We start from the raw sequence: 16,054 nt of genomic DNA on the forward strand, positions 1-16,054 counted from the left end.
AAGAAAGTTGTTGTTAAGGATGCTGTTCCTAACTGCATTTGTTTCTATGTTGCAAAATGAAATATGTTAAAAGCATTGTTGCAAAAGATGCTCTTGCTAGGAGCATTGCTGCTGATGGGAAGTTTGCAAAGGTAATTGTTGATGGAAGCAATTTTGAAGGTCCTCTTTTTTTTTTTTTTTTTTTTAAAAAAAAACAAAACAAAACCAGAGTCTAGCTCTGTCACCCAAGCTGGAGTGCAGTGGTATGATCATGGTTCACTAACCTCAAACTCTTGGGCTCAAGCAATTTTCTCACCTCAGCCTCCCAAGTAGCTAGGACTGTGAGCACAGGTCACCATACCTGACTTTTTTTTTTAATTTTTTGTAGAGACAGCATCTCACTATATTGCCCAGACTGACCTCAAACTGCTGGCCTCAAGCAATCTTCCTGCCTCAACCTTTCAAAGTGCTGGGATTACAGACATTAGTCACCATATCTGGTCAAGATTGTCATTCTTAAAGGCATTGATATTAAAAGTGTTATTGAAGATTAAGGTTTTGCTATTAGTGCTGTTAGTAACTGTACTGTTGCTAAGAAAGCTGTTGTTAAGGGCATTTTTGATAAGGGTATTATTGGTAAGGTTATTGTTCTTAAGGGTATTGCTATGGTTTGGATGTTTGTCCCCTCTAAACCTCATGTTGAAATTTGATCCCCAATGTTGGAGATGGGGCCTAATGGGAAGTGTTTGGGTCATATGACCAAATCCCATATTAACAGATTAATCCCCTTCCTTGAGGCTGAGTGAGTCGTCTATCAGTTCCTGCTGGAGCTGGTTGTTAAAAAGAGCCTGAGACCTTTCTGCTCTCTTTCTCTCTCTCTCATCATGTGAGCTCTGCACACACCAGCTCCCCTTCATCTTCTGCCATGAATGGAAGCAGCCTGAGGCCCTCACCTGACACAGATGTCCAATCTTGAACTTCCCAGCCATCAGAATTGAGAACCAAGTAAGTGGTTTTTCTTTATAAATTACCCATCCTCAGGTATTTATTTCGAGCAACACAAAATGGTATAAGGCAGGTGTTGATGTCAAAAAAGTTTTGTAAGGGAATTGTTCTTTAAGGCCTTGAAGTTATTGTGCAAAGAAAGTTTTGCTAAGGGTGTTATTGCTATGACTAGTGTTTCTAAGGAAACTGTTACTAAAAGCACTTTTTTTCTCAGAGCATTATTCCTTAGGACTTAATTGCTAAGAGAATGGTAGTAATAATATTTTTGCCAAGGTTGTTGTGGCTGAGGAAGTCATTGCTGAGGGTCTTTTGTTAAACATGCTGTTCTTAAAGGCATTTTTGTTTTGTTTTGTTTTGTTTTGAGACAGGGTCTCACTCTGTCACCCAAGCTGGAGTGCAGTTGGGTGATCACAGCTCACTGCAGGCTTGAACTCCTGTGCTCAAAGTGATCCTCCTGCCTCAGTCTCCAAAGCAACTGGGACAACAAGCACACACCACCATGCCTAGTGTATTAGACCGTTCTCATGTTGCTAATACAGATATACCCAAGACTGGGTAATTTTTAAAGGAAAGACATTTAATTGACTCACAGTCCCCATGGCTGGAGAGGCCTCACAATCATGGCGGAAGGCAAAAGAGGAGCAAAGTCACATCTTACATGGCAGCAGGCAAGAGAGCTTGTGCAGGGAAACTCCCCTTTATAAAACCATCAAATTTCATGAGACTTATTCACTATTATGAGAACAGCATGGGAAAGACCCACCCCCATGATTCAATTACCTCCCATTGGGTCCCTCCCATAACACGTGGGAATTATGGGAGCTACAATGCAAGATGAGATTTGGATGGGGATATAGCCAAACCATATCATGTAGCTAGCTTTTTAATTTTTTTAATTTTTCTTTTTGTAGAGATGAGATCTCACTACATTGCCCAACCTGGTCTTGAACCCTTGGTCTAAAGCAATCCTCCCGATCCCACCTCTCAAAGTGCTGGAATTATAGGCATGAGCCACTGTGCCCAGCCAAAGGCATTGATGTTAATGTTGTTGTTGGATGTTTTTTGCTAAAGGTAATGTTACTAAGAACATTGTGGCCATGGCCACTATTGCAGAGGCTACTGTTGCTAAGACCATTGGTGCTAAAGGTGCTGTTCCTAAGGAAAGAGTGTTGAATTTAAGGAAATTGTTGTTATGGGCTATTTTCTTAGAGTCATTGTTCTTAAAGGCCTTGATAGTAAGAGTGTTGAAAATAAAACAGATTTTGCTATGAGTGATGTTGGTAAGGGAGCTGTTGCTATGAGTACTGTTTCCAAATGTGTTGTTGCTAAGAGCCAATTGCTAAGGGTACTCTAGCTAAATACATTGTTAATAAGGACATTGCTGCAAATAGTGCTGCTCACAGAGTTGTTGCTAATGGTGCTGTTTCTAAGGACACTGTTGATACTGCACCAATGCTAAGGGCCTGGTTGTTCATGGCATTTTTATTAAAGGCAGTTATAATAATGAGGTTGTTTTTAAGGTGTTGATGCCAAGAGTATTGTTTCTAAAGATATTTTTGCTAAGCATGCTGTTGCTGATGGCCTTGTTTTATAGCCACTGTTTCTATGGGAATTGATACTAAAGGTGTTAGTGCTTAGGGCATTGTTGCTATGGTTGGTAGCCAAGAAAGGTTTTGCTAAATTGGCTTTTTTCCAAGGGTGCTGTGCAAAGGTTGTTAAGTACTGTTGTAAGGAAAATATTATTATGAATATTATTGTTAAGGCCATTGCCTATAAGAGTTGCTAAAGGACATTGTGAGTAAGGATATTTATATTAAGCACATTGTCACTGAGGAACTTGCTGCTAGGTGTGTTGTTGATGTGGCCTATTGTTGCTAAGGATATTGTCACTCTGACAATGATATTAGTAGCTAAGGACATTGACATTAAGGCTCTGTTACTAAGACTCATTTTTGCTAAGGGTATTTTTGCTGAGGATGTTGTTATTAAGTACATTTTTGCTAGAGCATTCTTGTTCAGTGTGTTGTTGCTAAAGGGCTAGTTGCTAGAAGCACTTTTCCTAGAATAATTGTTGCAAAGAGCATTCATGCTAAAATGTTGACCTAAGACCACTGTTTCTAAGAAACTCATCTGAAGGACACTGTCACCGTGAGTGTCATTGCTAAGGTTGTTGTTGTAAAGTCCTTTATGGCTAAGGGCATTGTTACTATGTTCATTATTGTTAAGTGTATTACAGTAAAGAAGCATTGCTACTAAATACACTGCTGTTAATGACTCTATTGCTCAGGGACTTATTCCTAAGGGTATTGTTGCGAAGAGAGTTAAGGATGTTGATGTTAAGGTATTGTTTGGAAGTGTGCTGTTGGTGGGGTGCGCTGGCTCACGCCTGTAATCCCCAGCACTTTGGAAGGCCGAGGCCAGTGGGTCACTTGAGGTCAGGAGTTTGAGACCAGCCTGACCAACCAACATGGTGAAACCCCATCTCTACTAAAATTACAAAATCAGCTGGGCGTAGTGGTGCACACCTGTAATTCCAGCTTCTTGGGAGGCTGAGGCAGGAGAATGGCTTAAACCTGGGAGGCGGAGGTTACAGTGAGCCGAGATCATGCCATTGCACTCCAGCCTGGGCAACAAGAACGAAACTCTGTCAAAAAGAAAATAAAGTGTGCCATTATTAGAATCATTGTTGCTAAGGGGTATTGGTTTGAATGGTGGTATTGCTAAGGGGACTGATGCTAAAGACACTCCTATTAAGAGCAATTGTCGCTAAGGTTGATGTTCCAAAAGGCATTGATATTAAGGACATTGTTGCTAAGCCTGTTTTTTAAAGTGTGCTGCTGTTATGGGTATTGTTGTTAAGGGTGTTGTAAAAGAAATCATTGCTGAGTACCACTGCTGCTGAGAGCATTGCCACTAAGATCTAATATTGCCAAGGACAGTGTTGCTAAGGCCGTTGAACTTAAATGCATTTTAGTAAAGGCATTGTTCCTAAGACTATTGTTAGGGGCTGTTGCTAAGGAACTGTGTTAAAGATATTATTGTTATAGTCATTAAATCTAAGTGTTTTGATGTTAAGGGCCCTGATGCTAAAAACACGTTTAGATAATTTTTACTACAACTCATTATGGCTAAGAATGTTGATGTTAGGTACATTATTGCAAGGCACTTTTGTAAAGTGATTATTGCTAAAGGCATTGTTGCTAAGGGGACTGTTTCTCAGTGAATCCATAAGAGCTTTGTTGCTAAGGGCCATTTTTGCTAAGAACATTGTTTCTAAGGGTGTTGAAGTTAAACACATTATTACTGAAAGCACTGTGGTAAAGGCATCTTACCTAAGGGTTTACTGCTAATAGCACTGTTACTCAAGGAACTGAGGCTAAGGGCATTGTTGCTGACGGGGTTGTTATTAAGAACGTTTGTTATGAAAGGTCATTGTGTCTAAGTACAATTATTTCTAAGGACATTGTTTGAAGGGCATTATTTCAAGGGTCATTGTTGCTAAGAGCATTAATGTCACCGATAGTGTTGTTCCTAAGGGAATGCTAGTAATAAGAGAACTGTTGAAGGTCATTGTGGCTAAAGGCATTACTACTATTGCTAGTGTTTCTCATGATGCTGTTTCTACCAGCACTGATCCTAAATCTCGTGTTGCTAAGAGTATTGTTACTGAGGGTATTATTGCTAAGTATATTGTTGCTTAGGGTACTATTGCTTAGAATGTTTTTGTATATTATTGTTAAGGACACTGTTTCTAAGATCATTGTTCCTAGGGTGTTAATGTTGGCAAGGGACATTTTTGCTGAAGGCATTGTGACTAAAGGCATTGTTGTTACAGGTATTTTCTTCAAAGGGCATTGTTGGGAAGGGGACATTTCTAGAGTCACTCTTGCTAAAGACTGTTGCTAAGACCATTTTACTAAGGTCAATGCTAACAGCACTATTACCAAGGCTTTATTTTTATGGCTCACTGTTGGTTGCTAAAGTCATTGCTTCTAAGGGCCAAGAGGGCTGTTGTCAAGAATGCTGGTCTTAGGGGATTTTTGCTAATAGTAATATTGTTAGGACATTGTTGCAAAGAGTGTGGTTGCTAAGGGCCATTGTTTATAAGGTAAACAATGGTAAACTCTTGGTAAGGCAAGTTTGGACAAGAGCACTGTTGCTAAGGGCACTGGTTATAGGGGTGATGCTCATGATTTTTTTACTAAGGACATTATTAAGAATGTCATTTCTAAGGTCAGTTGTTTACCCCTTTCTGGCTAATGGTACTGATGTTAAGAGTGTTGATTCTATGAGCATTACCATTCGGAGCATTGTCTCCAAGAGCCATTGTTGCTAAGTTCATTGATATTATGTATTTTGTAGCTAGGGCACTGCTGTAAAGTGTGCTGTTGCCAACAACACTGTTGCTGATGTCATTATTGCTAAGGAGTTGATACTAAAAGCATTTTTACTAAGGTGCCATTGGTAAGAGTGCTGTTGTTAATGCCACTATAAAGGACATTTTTGTAAGGGCATTGTTGCTAATTGCTTTATTTCTAATTTTGTTATTGCTAAGGGCCATGGTTTTTGAAGGTATTATTTCTAAGGGTGTTTTTGCTAAGATACACTAACAGGCCATGGTTTGACCATTTCCAAAGTACCATGGCAATTTATAGAGGTAAATGGACATACCATTGTTCCTAAGGGCATTGTTGCTATGGACATTGAGACATTGATTTTAAAGACATTGTTGCCAATGGCATTGTTGCAATTGGCATAATTCCCACTATTTCTACAGGCAATTATGCTAAGGCTGTTGTTGCTTAGAGATTTGTCAGTAAGGTGCACCACTGCTAATGATGTTGCTGCTAAGGACATTGTTGTTAGGGGCCATTGTTGTTATGTTATGAGTGTTGTCTCTAGGGTCATTGTTCCTAAGGGCCATTTTTGTTAAGGGTCTTGATGCTAAAGGCCATTTTTTTAAAGGACATTTTGGTAAAGGTATTCATGTCAAACTATTTGTTGCTAAGGTCATTGTCGTTTGGGGTGGTTGTTAAGGTCCATGATTGCTAATGTAAGATATTGCTTCTAGGAGTGTTAATGTCAGTCAAAGGTGTTGCTAAGAACAACTGTGGCAAATAGTGTTATAGCTGAGGGCATTTTTCTAATGTTACTGTTGCTTAGATTATGTTGTCAAGAGTCTTTTGGCTAAAAGGGTTAATATTAACAATGTTGTCTTAAAGCATTATTCCTGATGGTGTCTATGCTAAGGGTATTGTTGCTATGGGATTTGTTGCTAAGGGCCATTATTAATAAGAGTCATTGTTGTGATAGGCATATTTTTAAAAGTGTTGGTGCTAAGGGCAATTGTTCTTAAGGATGTTTTTGCCAAGGGCATTAGTGGTAAAAAATTGTTGCTAAGGCCATTTTTTTCTAAGTGGGTTGGTCCTAATGTATCCCACACCATGAAATCACTACCTCACTACTCTTCACCTCTCCCACTCCATACACCATATTTCCTTGTATCAGACACCTGCTGACATCACCAGTATAGGATCTTATTAGAACAAATGAGGCAAGTAGAGCAAAGTGGGCATCTCTCAGGGAACAAGAGTGTCCAGTGCAAAGTATCAGCCCATTCCAACCTTAGGACAGGTGCCAGGCTGATTAGGGGCCTCAGGTTTGAGCTAGTGACCCTGACCCTTTAAGCTCTGAGAACTTAAAGCTGGCTGAGCTCCAACCCTAAATGTTTTGTCCTATGAGTCATTATCTGTGAGCTATTTTTAAAAATATTTTGGACTTCATCTACGTTTTTCCCCTAATGTGTTTCAATTTTGTGGGGACTCTAGTGGAAACAGAGGAAGTCATTGATTGTTCTTAAATGCATCTTTCCAACCTGTCAATGCACATAACTTAATCAGGTCTATGTTCATGCATAAGATAGTTCCATATATGAAGCATCTCACACTTAAATATGCTCTCTATATACAATATTTTTCCACTTAAAATATCCACTAGGTTGAGTGAGGACATCGATAGCCAGATTTTCATATATATTTGAAAAAAAGAGAGGTAAGAAAACTCAAAAATATCTGTAAAAGAAACAAATACATTTGGAGCACATGCCTTACTACCAATCAAGGTTTTAGAAAGCCAGACTCATCAAGACAGTGGCATAGGCACAGTGAGAGACAAAGTAGCTCACAGGAAAAGACCAGAGGCCCAGAATCATACTTAGCATTTATATCCACATGGCGTCTTACAGAGGGGACACACACATCAGTGAGGACAGAAAATGTAATTTAGGATTAGCATACTTGATGATTAACTGGTTTAAAAAAAGTGTACTTGTTAAATTAAAAATATAAATAACAAATTTTTCAATAGCAAACTCAAATGCTATGAACTTAGGGGTAAATTTCACCAAAGATAAAAAGTATTTTATAGTCCCCTCACTATTGTAAGAAATTTATCCTACCCTGAGAGATGAATACTATGGTTTCACCACTTTAAAGGTGAACTTATTCATAAGAGAAAAAAAAAAAGCAAATAAATGTAGATTTATACTGCAAATATCAATAGGAAAAGTCAAAATCATAAAAAATATCAATTCCACCCAAATTGTCAATGTTAATTCCAGCCAAAACCTCAACCAGATTTCCTAATGTCCTTCATAAGCTGATGTAAAATTAATATGAAAAAATAAAACTCACACCAAAGAAAACCAAAGACACTCTCATGCAGTAATAACATAAGAGAAATTATCTACTGGACCTTACAATTTATGATGAAAATAAATTAATTAAGATAGCTTTGTATTGGAAAAAATAGAGACAAGCCAATGAAACTGAAGAAACAAAATGGAAACAGATACCTATGAGAAAGTGGAAACAGCAGGGCAATTTAGAAAGATGACTAAATTTTAAAAGCAGTCAAGGCTGGGCGCTGTGGCTCACGCCTGTCATCCCAGCACTTTGAGAGGCAGAGGCGGGCAGATCACTCGGGCGGATCACTTGAGGTCAGGAATTCAAGACCAGCCTGACCAACATGGTGAAACCCCCTCTCTACTAAAAATACAAAACACTAGCCTGGCGTGGTGGTGGGCGCCTGTAATCCCAGCTACTTGGGAGGCAGAGGCAGGAGAATCGCTTGAACCCGGGAGGCGGAGGTTGCAGTGAGCCAAGATCACACCATTGCACTCCAGCCTGGGTGACAGAGCGAGACTCCATCTCAAAATAAATAAATAAATAAATAAATAAATAAATAAATAAATAAAATAAAATAAAAGCAGTTAAACCATTCAGATATCCATATGGAAACATTGTGGATCCGTACTTATGCCTTACACTAAATTCATCCCAGTGGGATTGAAAACTTAAATTTGAAACAAAATATGTGAGTCATTTAGTAAAAAGAATAAGAGAATTTTCTTATGAATACTGTCTGAAACAAAACCACAATAGGAAAAGATAATTTAACTCTTCCACATTGAAAAGAAAAAAAATCTCTTTTTTTTTTTTTTTTTTTTGAATGGAGTCTCGCTCTGTCACCCAGGCTGGACTGCAGTGGTGCAATCTCGGTTAACTGCAAGCTCAGACCCCGGATTCACGCCATTCTCCTGCCTCAGCCTCTTGAGTAGCTGGTACTACAGGTGCCTGCCACCACGCCCGGCTAATTTTTTGTATTTTTAGTAGAGAGGGGGTTTCGCCGTGTTAGCCAGGATGGTCTCGATCACCTGACCTAGTGATCCGCCCGCCTTGGCCTTCCAAAATGCTGGGATTACAGGCGTGAGCCACCGCGCCCGGCCAGAAAGAAAAAACATCTTAAAGAAAACCTAACAAAGTGACAACCAATCTTCAGACTGGTAGAAAGTATTTGCAATGTACAGATGCCACAAAAAATACCCAGAAAATATAAGGAATTTCTAGTATCAGGAGTATATTTTATTGATTGCCTTGAATGCTCAATAAGATCAAGAAACATGGAAATTTATAAAACTAAATGAAAATTCATTCTATATTCTTGAATACTATAATTCACTGAATTATGTATATAGTAATATGTAAGATAATAATATATAACTCATGATTTTAAGCTTTTCCATTTTCTTTTCTTTTTTTTTTTTTTTGAGACGGAGTCTCGCTCTGTCACCCAGGCTGGAGTGCAGTGGTGCAATCTCGGCTCACTGCAAGCTCCGCCTCCCGGGTTCACGCCATTCTCCTGCCTCAGCCTCCCGAGTAGCTGGGACTACAGGCGCCCGCCACTGCGCCCGGCTAATTTTTTGTATTTTTAGTAGAGATGGGGTTTCACTGTGGTCTCGATCTCCTGACCTCGTGATCCGCCCACCTCGGCCTCCCAAAGTGCTGGGATTACAGGCGTGAGCCACCGCGCCCGGCCTTCTTTTTTTTTAAGATGGAGTCTCACTCTGTCGCCCAGGCTGGAGTGCAGTGGCGCGATCTCGGCTCACTGCAAGCTCCGCCTCCCCGGTTCACGCCATTCTCCTGCCTCAGCCTCCCGAGTAGCTGGGACTACAGGCGCCCACCACCACGCCCCTAATTTTTTGTATTTTTAGTAGAGATGGGGTTTCACCATATTAGCCAGGATGGTCTGGATCTCCTGACCTCGTGATCCGCCTGCCTCTGCCTCCCAAAGTGCTGGGATTACAGGCGTGAGCCACTGCACCCAGCCTCCATTTTCAAATTGATAGATATATTCAGTGCATTTCCCCTAAAAATTTTCACTGTGTTTTTTGAGTATTTAAACAACTATTAATAATTCTTACCTTCGTATAAAAAAAGTCAAAGGCCAAAGAATTGAAAACAAATCTGTAGAATAAAAATAATAATAATAAGATGTAAGGAACTGCCGTACCACCAATCAAAATTCATAACGTTAGCCTTCAAGACAGCATGGGGAAAATCTCCTGATAGATGAAATAGCCCAAACGAAAAAAAATGGAAGTCCAGTAAATGACTCAGAATTGAGTCGATAGACATTTATGGCAGATGGAGCACTGTACATCAGTGGGGAGACATAAATACATAGGACTGGGGCACTTGCTCTTCCAAATTCTTCATGACTCCCTCTTCATTGAGCCCTGAGGGAAATGGAGAGAGAGAAAAGTAAGTCGGGGACAGGTGAGACCATTCACTCCCAGATGCACCTCTATTTCCACATCTTCAACTTAGCCTCATTAAGTGATTTTGTAAACAAGCTGAGAATACCAGATGGCTATGGTTCGCTTTGTTTGTGTATCTCCCCAATGCCAATGTGACTGCTTCAATAGACTATGTCACAGATATGTTGCTTGTAATATTTGACATGATGTGAATTTTTATTCAAGTTAAGCAACAGCCATGAGAGACAAGCACAGAGAGCCTATCCGTGTGTTTCTGACAAAGGTTCCTTTTTTATTGTTTTATGTTTATCAAGAGATTTCTTTTGACACGTACTTTTTAAAATTTTTTATTTTGAAATAATTGTAGATTCACATGAAGTTGCAAAAAGAAAAAAAGGTACACAAAGGTCCCTTATACATTTCACCAAGCATAGGATTATTGTTGAGAATATGATAAATCGCACATTCAGCCTACATAGATAAATGTTCTATGGTTCTACTAGATATATGGTTCTACATAGATAAACGTTCCCAGGTCTCTCGGGCTCTCTCTTACAGAAAGGCTAAGCATGCTTTCTAGCACAATATGCTAGACATAGCTGCAGTATTAGTCATTCAATTATTAAACTTAATAAAACTTCAAAAAATATTGTATGGCATATGTGTGTATGTCTGTGTGTGTATACACACACACGCACACAAATGCAAAAGACTAATACTGTATTGTACCAAATTATGTTTAGAGAATTCAAGAGAAGCAACCCCTGTGTAGACAACAGATGCCCAGATTGTTCGTATGTTTCAAGGATATGTGAAGGAGTTTGACGACTGCTTTCTCATTTGGAGAGAAACTAAGCTGACTCTTGCAGTGACTTATTCTACATTAGTTCGTAGATCTCGGTGATTCAATTGCCTCTTCTGACAATTTTCTTTCTCAGAGAACCCCGATAATCGTTTCTCATGTGCTTAACCATCCCCAGGATCTTCCTATGTAAAAGCCATTCTCTATCAAATCTTTATACTTAAGGAAAGTTTGAGTACAGAATACAGTCCAGTGGGGCCAGTGTTTTCCAGCCAGGTCCTGTGGCCAAAACTTTCTACACTGGCATCTTAAATGGAATCAGCAGAAGGCTGATAACCTCCAGAAGTAACAACCAAATTGCTCACTTAGAGTTTCAAGAAGTCAGAGTTCATTTGTGGGCAAAGGATGCAGGTTACAGAGATTGTTCTTATAGGTTAAGAAAAGGAAAGAAAACCCAGCAAAGTCAACCATCTTTCTGGAAATGTTGAAAAAATGTGAGAAAATTCCATTTTTTTTTTTTTGAGACGGAGTCTTGCTCTGTTGCATTTTTTTAGTAGAGACAGCATTTCACCATGTTGACCAGAATGGTCTCGATCTCTTGACCTTGTGATCTGGTTGCCTCAGGCCTCCCAAAGTGCTGGGATTACAGGCGTGAGCCACCACGCCGGGCTGAAAATTCCATTAAATTTTAACTGTAGAGCTTCTTGCTCACCCCTAGGAGTTAGAAACTTGAGAAGGCAAGCTCATCCAGAGTTGGACAAGTCCCAGCTTTAAATAGAGTCTCAGGGAATGAGGTCAAGTCTTTGCTGGGAGTCTTGTAGATGATACACATGCAGGTCACTATTCTGAGTGGAGAGTTTTCTAGCACCTAGTGTTTGTGACACTCTTGTTGGAAACAAGTTGGAAAAAAGAGATCTCTGTAAAATTTGAGGGAGCTAAGTCTAAATCTGACTCATAAACCCATCAGAAGCAGCTACCTTGTGAATTTAAACAGCTCTGGGAGAAATTGTGTGAATGGAAAAATAATTCCAAGTTGTTGAGTCTAAGATCACTGTCTTGAGTCCTGGGTTAGATATAGACATACAAGGTAAATGACGTAGAAAGAGAAACTCTAAGCTGGTCATGGTGTTCTCGCCTGTAATCCCAGCACTTTGGGAGGCCAAGGCGGGTGGATCACCTGATCGTCAGGAGTTCAAGACCAGCCTGACCAATATGGTGAAACCCCGTCTCTATTAAAATTACAAAAATTAGCTGGGCGTGGTGGCAGGCACTTGTAGTCCCAGCTACTCAGGAGGCTGAGGCAGGAGAATCGCTTGAACCCGGGAGGCGAAGGTTGCAGTGAGCTGAGATCATGCCACTGCACTCCAGCCTGGGCAACAGAGCAAGACTCCGTCTAAAAAAAAAAAAAAGAAAAGAAAAAGAAAAAGCAACTCTAAACTCTTAATATCTGAGTTGGCTCAATTCTTCAAGGTTCAGGAAGATTTAAAGAATCACTTTTACTTTAAGGGTTAAAATAAAAAGATTCCTGAAGAGTTTTGTCATAATCCCATTAGTTACCTGCATAGTTTCCTAGCTTAAGACCTGGGGGAAAAATTGACTCAAATCTAAACCATCTTTAGATTAGGAGCATTAAAGAAGCTGCATCCTGGAAGAAACATTCCAGACACAGTTGGACAAATAATTCAATAGCTGTCTACAAGGCTGTCTATACATTTTAGGGAATCCTTCAGTGCTTAAGAGACAAATCTCACTTATTCCTCAGTCCCTTAACAGCTTTAAGAGGAATTCTCAATTTCCCTGTGCCTGCAGTGGCTCTGTGTGGTAGCACAGGTAATGCCTACGAGGAGAAGCTTGGAAAATTGTAAGACCTGGGGGTTATAAGCTTCATAATTTGTTCAGACATCCCATGATATTTTCCTGCTGCTCCAATCAAGGTTAGTGTTCAGGGTCGGACTGCAGGATCATTTCTGAGATCAAAAGGCAAAGCAAAGGGAAGGGCAATGCAGTTGCAATTTGTGCAAGAAGTTAAAAAGAGAAATTTATTCTCAAGCAAAATGATTTTTCATTTATTCATTTTTACTGAGTTTAAACAGATTTTTGGGCAAGTTTAGCTATCACAGCTGTGATTGTCACACCCCTCTGTCTCTGTCTGAGGCCCTGGAAAAGAAAGTAACAGAGTGGGTTTAACATGTATTGCCAATTTCTCATTCCTAAGAGAAGTGAGGTATAATTGGCGTACAATTAACTGCACATATTTAAGGTGTACAGTGTGATAGTATTTGACACGTGTAAAACACAGGAAACTATCATTAAAAGTCAAGAATTAATATCTGTCACCCCAAAATGTTCCTGTTGCCCTTTGGCAAGCCTTCTCTTCCACTCCTCTCTATCAAACCAGGGTAGAAGGGTCTTACATGTTTTGTTGCTCAAATTTATCCCTAAGTATTTGATATTTTGCTGCTATTGTAAATCTCCTGGCTATTTTTTTTCTGTGTTTTTAGTAGAGATGGGGTTTCACCATGTTAGCCAGGATGGTCTCCATCTCCTGACCTCGTGATCTGTCCGCCTTGGCCTCCCAAAGTGCTGGGATTACAGGTATGAGCCACCGTGTATGGCCTATAAATCATAATTTTAAAATACAATTTCTGATTGTTCATTGCTAGTATAAGGAAGAAACTTTGTATAGTCGTATTCTATCCTTCAACTTTGCTTAACTAATTTGTTAGTACTAGTAGCTTTATCAGCTTATTAATTAATAATAATTAGTAGCATATTAATTTCTGGTAGTTTTTGTGTAGATTCCACAAAACTTCCTGTCATGTTACCTGAGAAACAGAAACAATTTTACTTTTTTTCCAATTCACCTATGTGTTTTTCTCTTTTCTTTTGGCTTTATTGCCTCAATTACAATGTTGAATAGAAGTAGTAAGAGCTGACATTCTCATCTCATTCCTGATCTCAGGAGGAAAGCATTCAGTCTTTCAACATTAAGCGTGACATTACCTGTAGGTTTTTTGTAAATTACCTTAATCGGGTTGAAGAAGTTTCCTGCTAGTGCCAGTTTGCTGAGAGTTATTTTCTTCTGATTATACTGAGATAAGATCTTTTCTTTTTTAATTTCTCAATTTGGTGAACTACAGTGCTTGATTTTTAAAATTTTTATTTTATTGTGGTAAGAATATAACATGAGATCTACTCTCTTATGAGATTTTTCAGTATACAATAAAATATTGTTAACTATATGCACAGTATTATACAGCAGATCTCTAAAGCTAATTCATCTTGCATTAATGAAATTTTATACCCATTGATAAGCAACTCCTCACTTCCCTTTCACTCCCATCCTGGCAACCACCATTCCACTCTTTGATTCTATGAATTGTACTGTTAATATTTTCACTATCTAAGATAAGCAAATTATACAGGATTTGTCTTTCTGTGATTGGCTTATTTCACTTGGAATAATATCCTCAAGGTTTATTCATGTTGTGCATATTGCATAATTTCTTTTTTAATGCTGAATAGTATTTCCATTGTATGTCTATACCACATTTGCTTTATGAATTTATCTGTTAATGGACATTAATGTTGTTTCTACATCTGAGCTATTACGAATAGTGTTGCAGTGAACATAGGAATGGTAATATTACTTCAAGATCCTGATTTCAATTCTTTTGGATAAATACCCAGAAGTGGGATTATTGGAGCAATATAATGGCTCTGTTTTTAATTTTTTGAAGAACGTTCATACTTTTTTCCCATAGTAAATGCACCATCGTGTATTCCCACAAACAATGTACAAGGGTTCCATTTCTCCACATCCCTTCCAACACTTGTCTTTTCTTTAAATAATAATCATCCTGACAGGTGTGAGGAAATATTTCATTGTGGTTTTGATTTACATTTTTCTGATGATTAGTAACACTGAGCATCTTTTCATATACCTGTGGGTATTTCTCTTCTTTGGAAAAATGTCTATTCAAGTCCTTTGCTCATTTAAAAAATTAGATTGTTAGTTTTATCTACTGAGTTGTTTGAGTTCCTAACGTATTTTGGAAATTAATCTTTTTCCCAGTGTTTTCTTATAGAAGCTTTACAGTCTCACCTTGCATTTAAGTTTTTAATCCATTTTGATTTAATTTTTGTGTATGGTATAAGACAAGGATCCAGTTCTACTCTTGCATGGAGATATCCAGTTTTCCCAGCAGCATTTGTTGAAGAGACTGTCCTTTCCTGATTGTGCATTCTTGGCACCCATGTCAAAGATCAATTGACTGTATATACACAGATCTATTTCTTGGCTCCCTATTCTAACCCATTGGTCTTATATGTCTATCTTTATGCTGTTAACATACTATTTTAATTACTATAGCTTTGCAATATATTTTGAAATTAGGAAGTGATGTCTCTAGCCTTGCTCTTTCTTCTCAAGATTGTTTTGGCTATTCAGGGTACTTTCCAATTATATATGAATCATAGAATTGTTTTTTCTCTGTCTGTAAAAATGCTATTAGGATTTTTATGGAGATTGAATTGAATTTGTAGATTGCTTTGAGTAGTGTAGATATTAAGACTTCCAATCTATGAACACAGTATGTGTTTCCATTTACTTGTGTCCTTTTAAATTTCTTAAATTAATGTTTTGCAGTTTGCAGTGTGTCTTTTACCTCCTTGGCTAAGTTTATTCCTAAGTATTTGATTATTTTTGATAATGTTGTAAACGGGATTGGTTTCCTAATTTTCTTTCAGAGAGTTTATTTTTGGTGTATAGAAATGCAATTGATTTTTACATATTGTTTTTTATCATACTACTTTGCTGAATTGACTTATTAATTCTAACAGTTTTTTGTGGAGTCTTTAGAGTTTTCTGTATATTAGATCATGTTTAAACAGGTACAATTTCACTTCTTCCTTCTGAACTTGATGTATTTTTTGTATTGATCTTGAATAATCATTCTGGGCAGGACTTTCATTACTATGTTGAATAGAAGTGGTAAAAGTGAACATCCCTGTCTTTTTCCTGATATTAGAGGAAAAGCTTTTAGTTTTTTACTTCTGAGTGTGGTGTTAGCTGTGGGATTTTCATATCTGGCCTCAATATGTTGAGGTAACTTCCATCTCTTCCTAGTTTGTTGAGAGTTTCTAACATGAAAAAGTGTCGAATTTTATCA

General features: G+C 38.4%; 1 protein-coding gene across 2 annotated transcripts in view; it reads left to right on the plus strand.

Annotated features, from left to right (window-relative positions):
* Positions 1-500: 500 nt before the first annotated feature.
* LOC101147060 (tripartite motif-containing protein 43) overlaps positions 501-16,054 on the plus strand; it is a 72,020-nt gene continuing 56,466 nt past the window's right edge. Inside the window, exons 1-2 of one of the 2 annotated variants that reach the window (XM_055378628.2) lie at positions 501-984; positions 13,388-13,478. The gene's annotated coding sequence lies outside the window, so the exon portion shown is untranslated. The remainder of the gene's footprint in view (positions 985-13,387; positions 13,479-16,054) is intronic. The other variant, XM_055378629.2, reaches the window with a different exon arrangement.

Source organism: Gorilla gorilla, chromosome 12, assembly GCF_029281585.2.
Source record: "Gorilla gorilla gorilla isolate KB3781 chromosome 12, NHGRI_mGorGor1-v2.1_pri, whole genome shotgun sequence".
Classification (NCBI taxonomy): domain Eukaryota; kingdom Metazoa; phylum Chordata; class Mammalia; order Primates; family Hominidae; genus Gorilla; species Gorilla gorilla.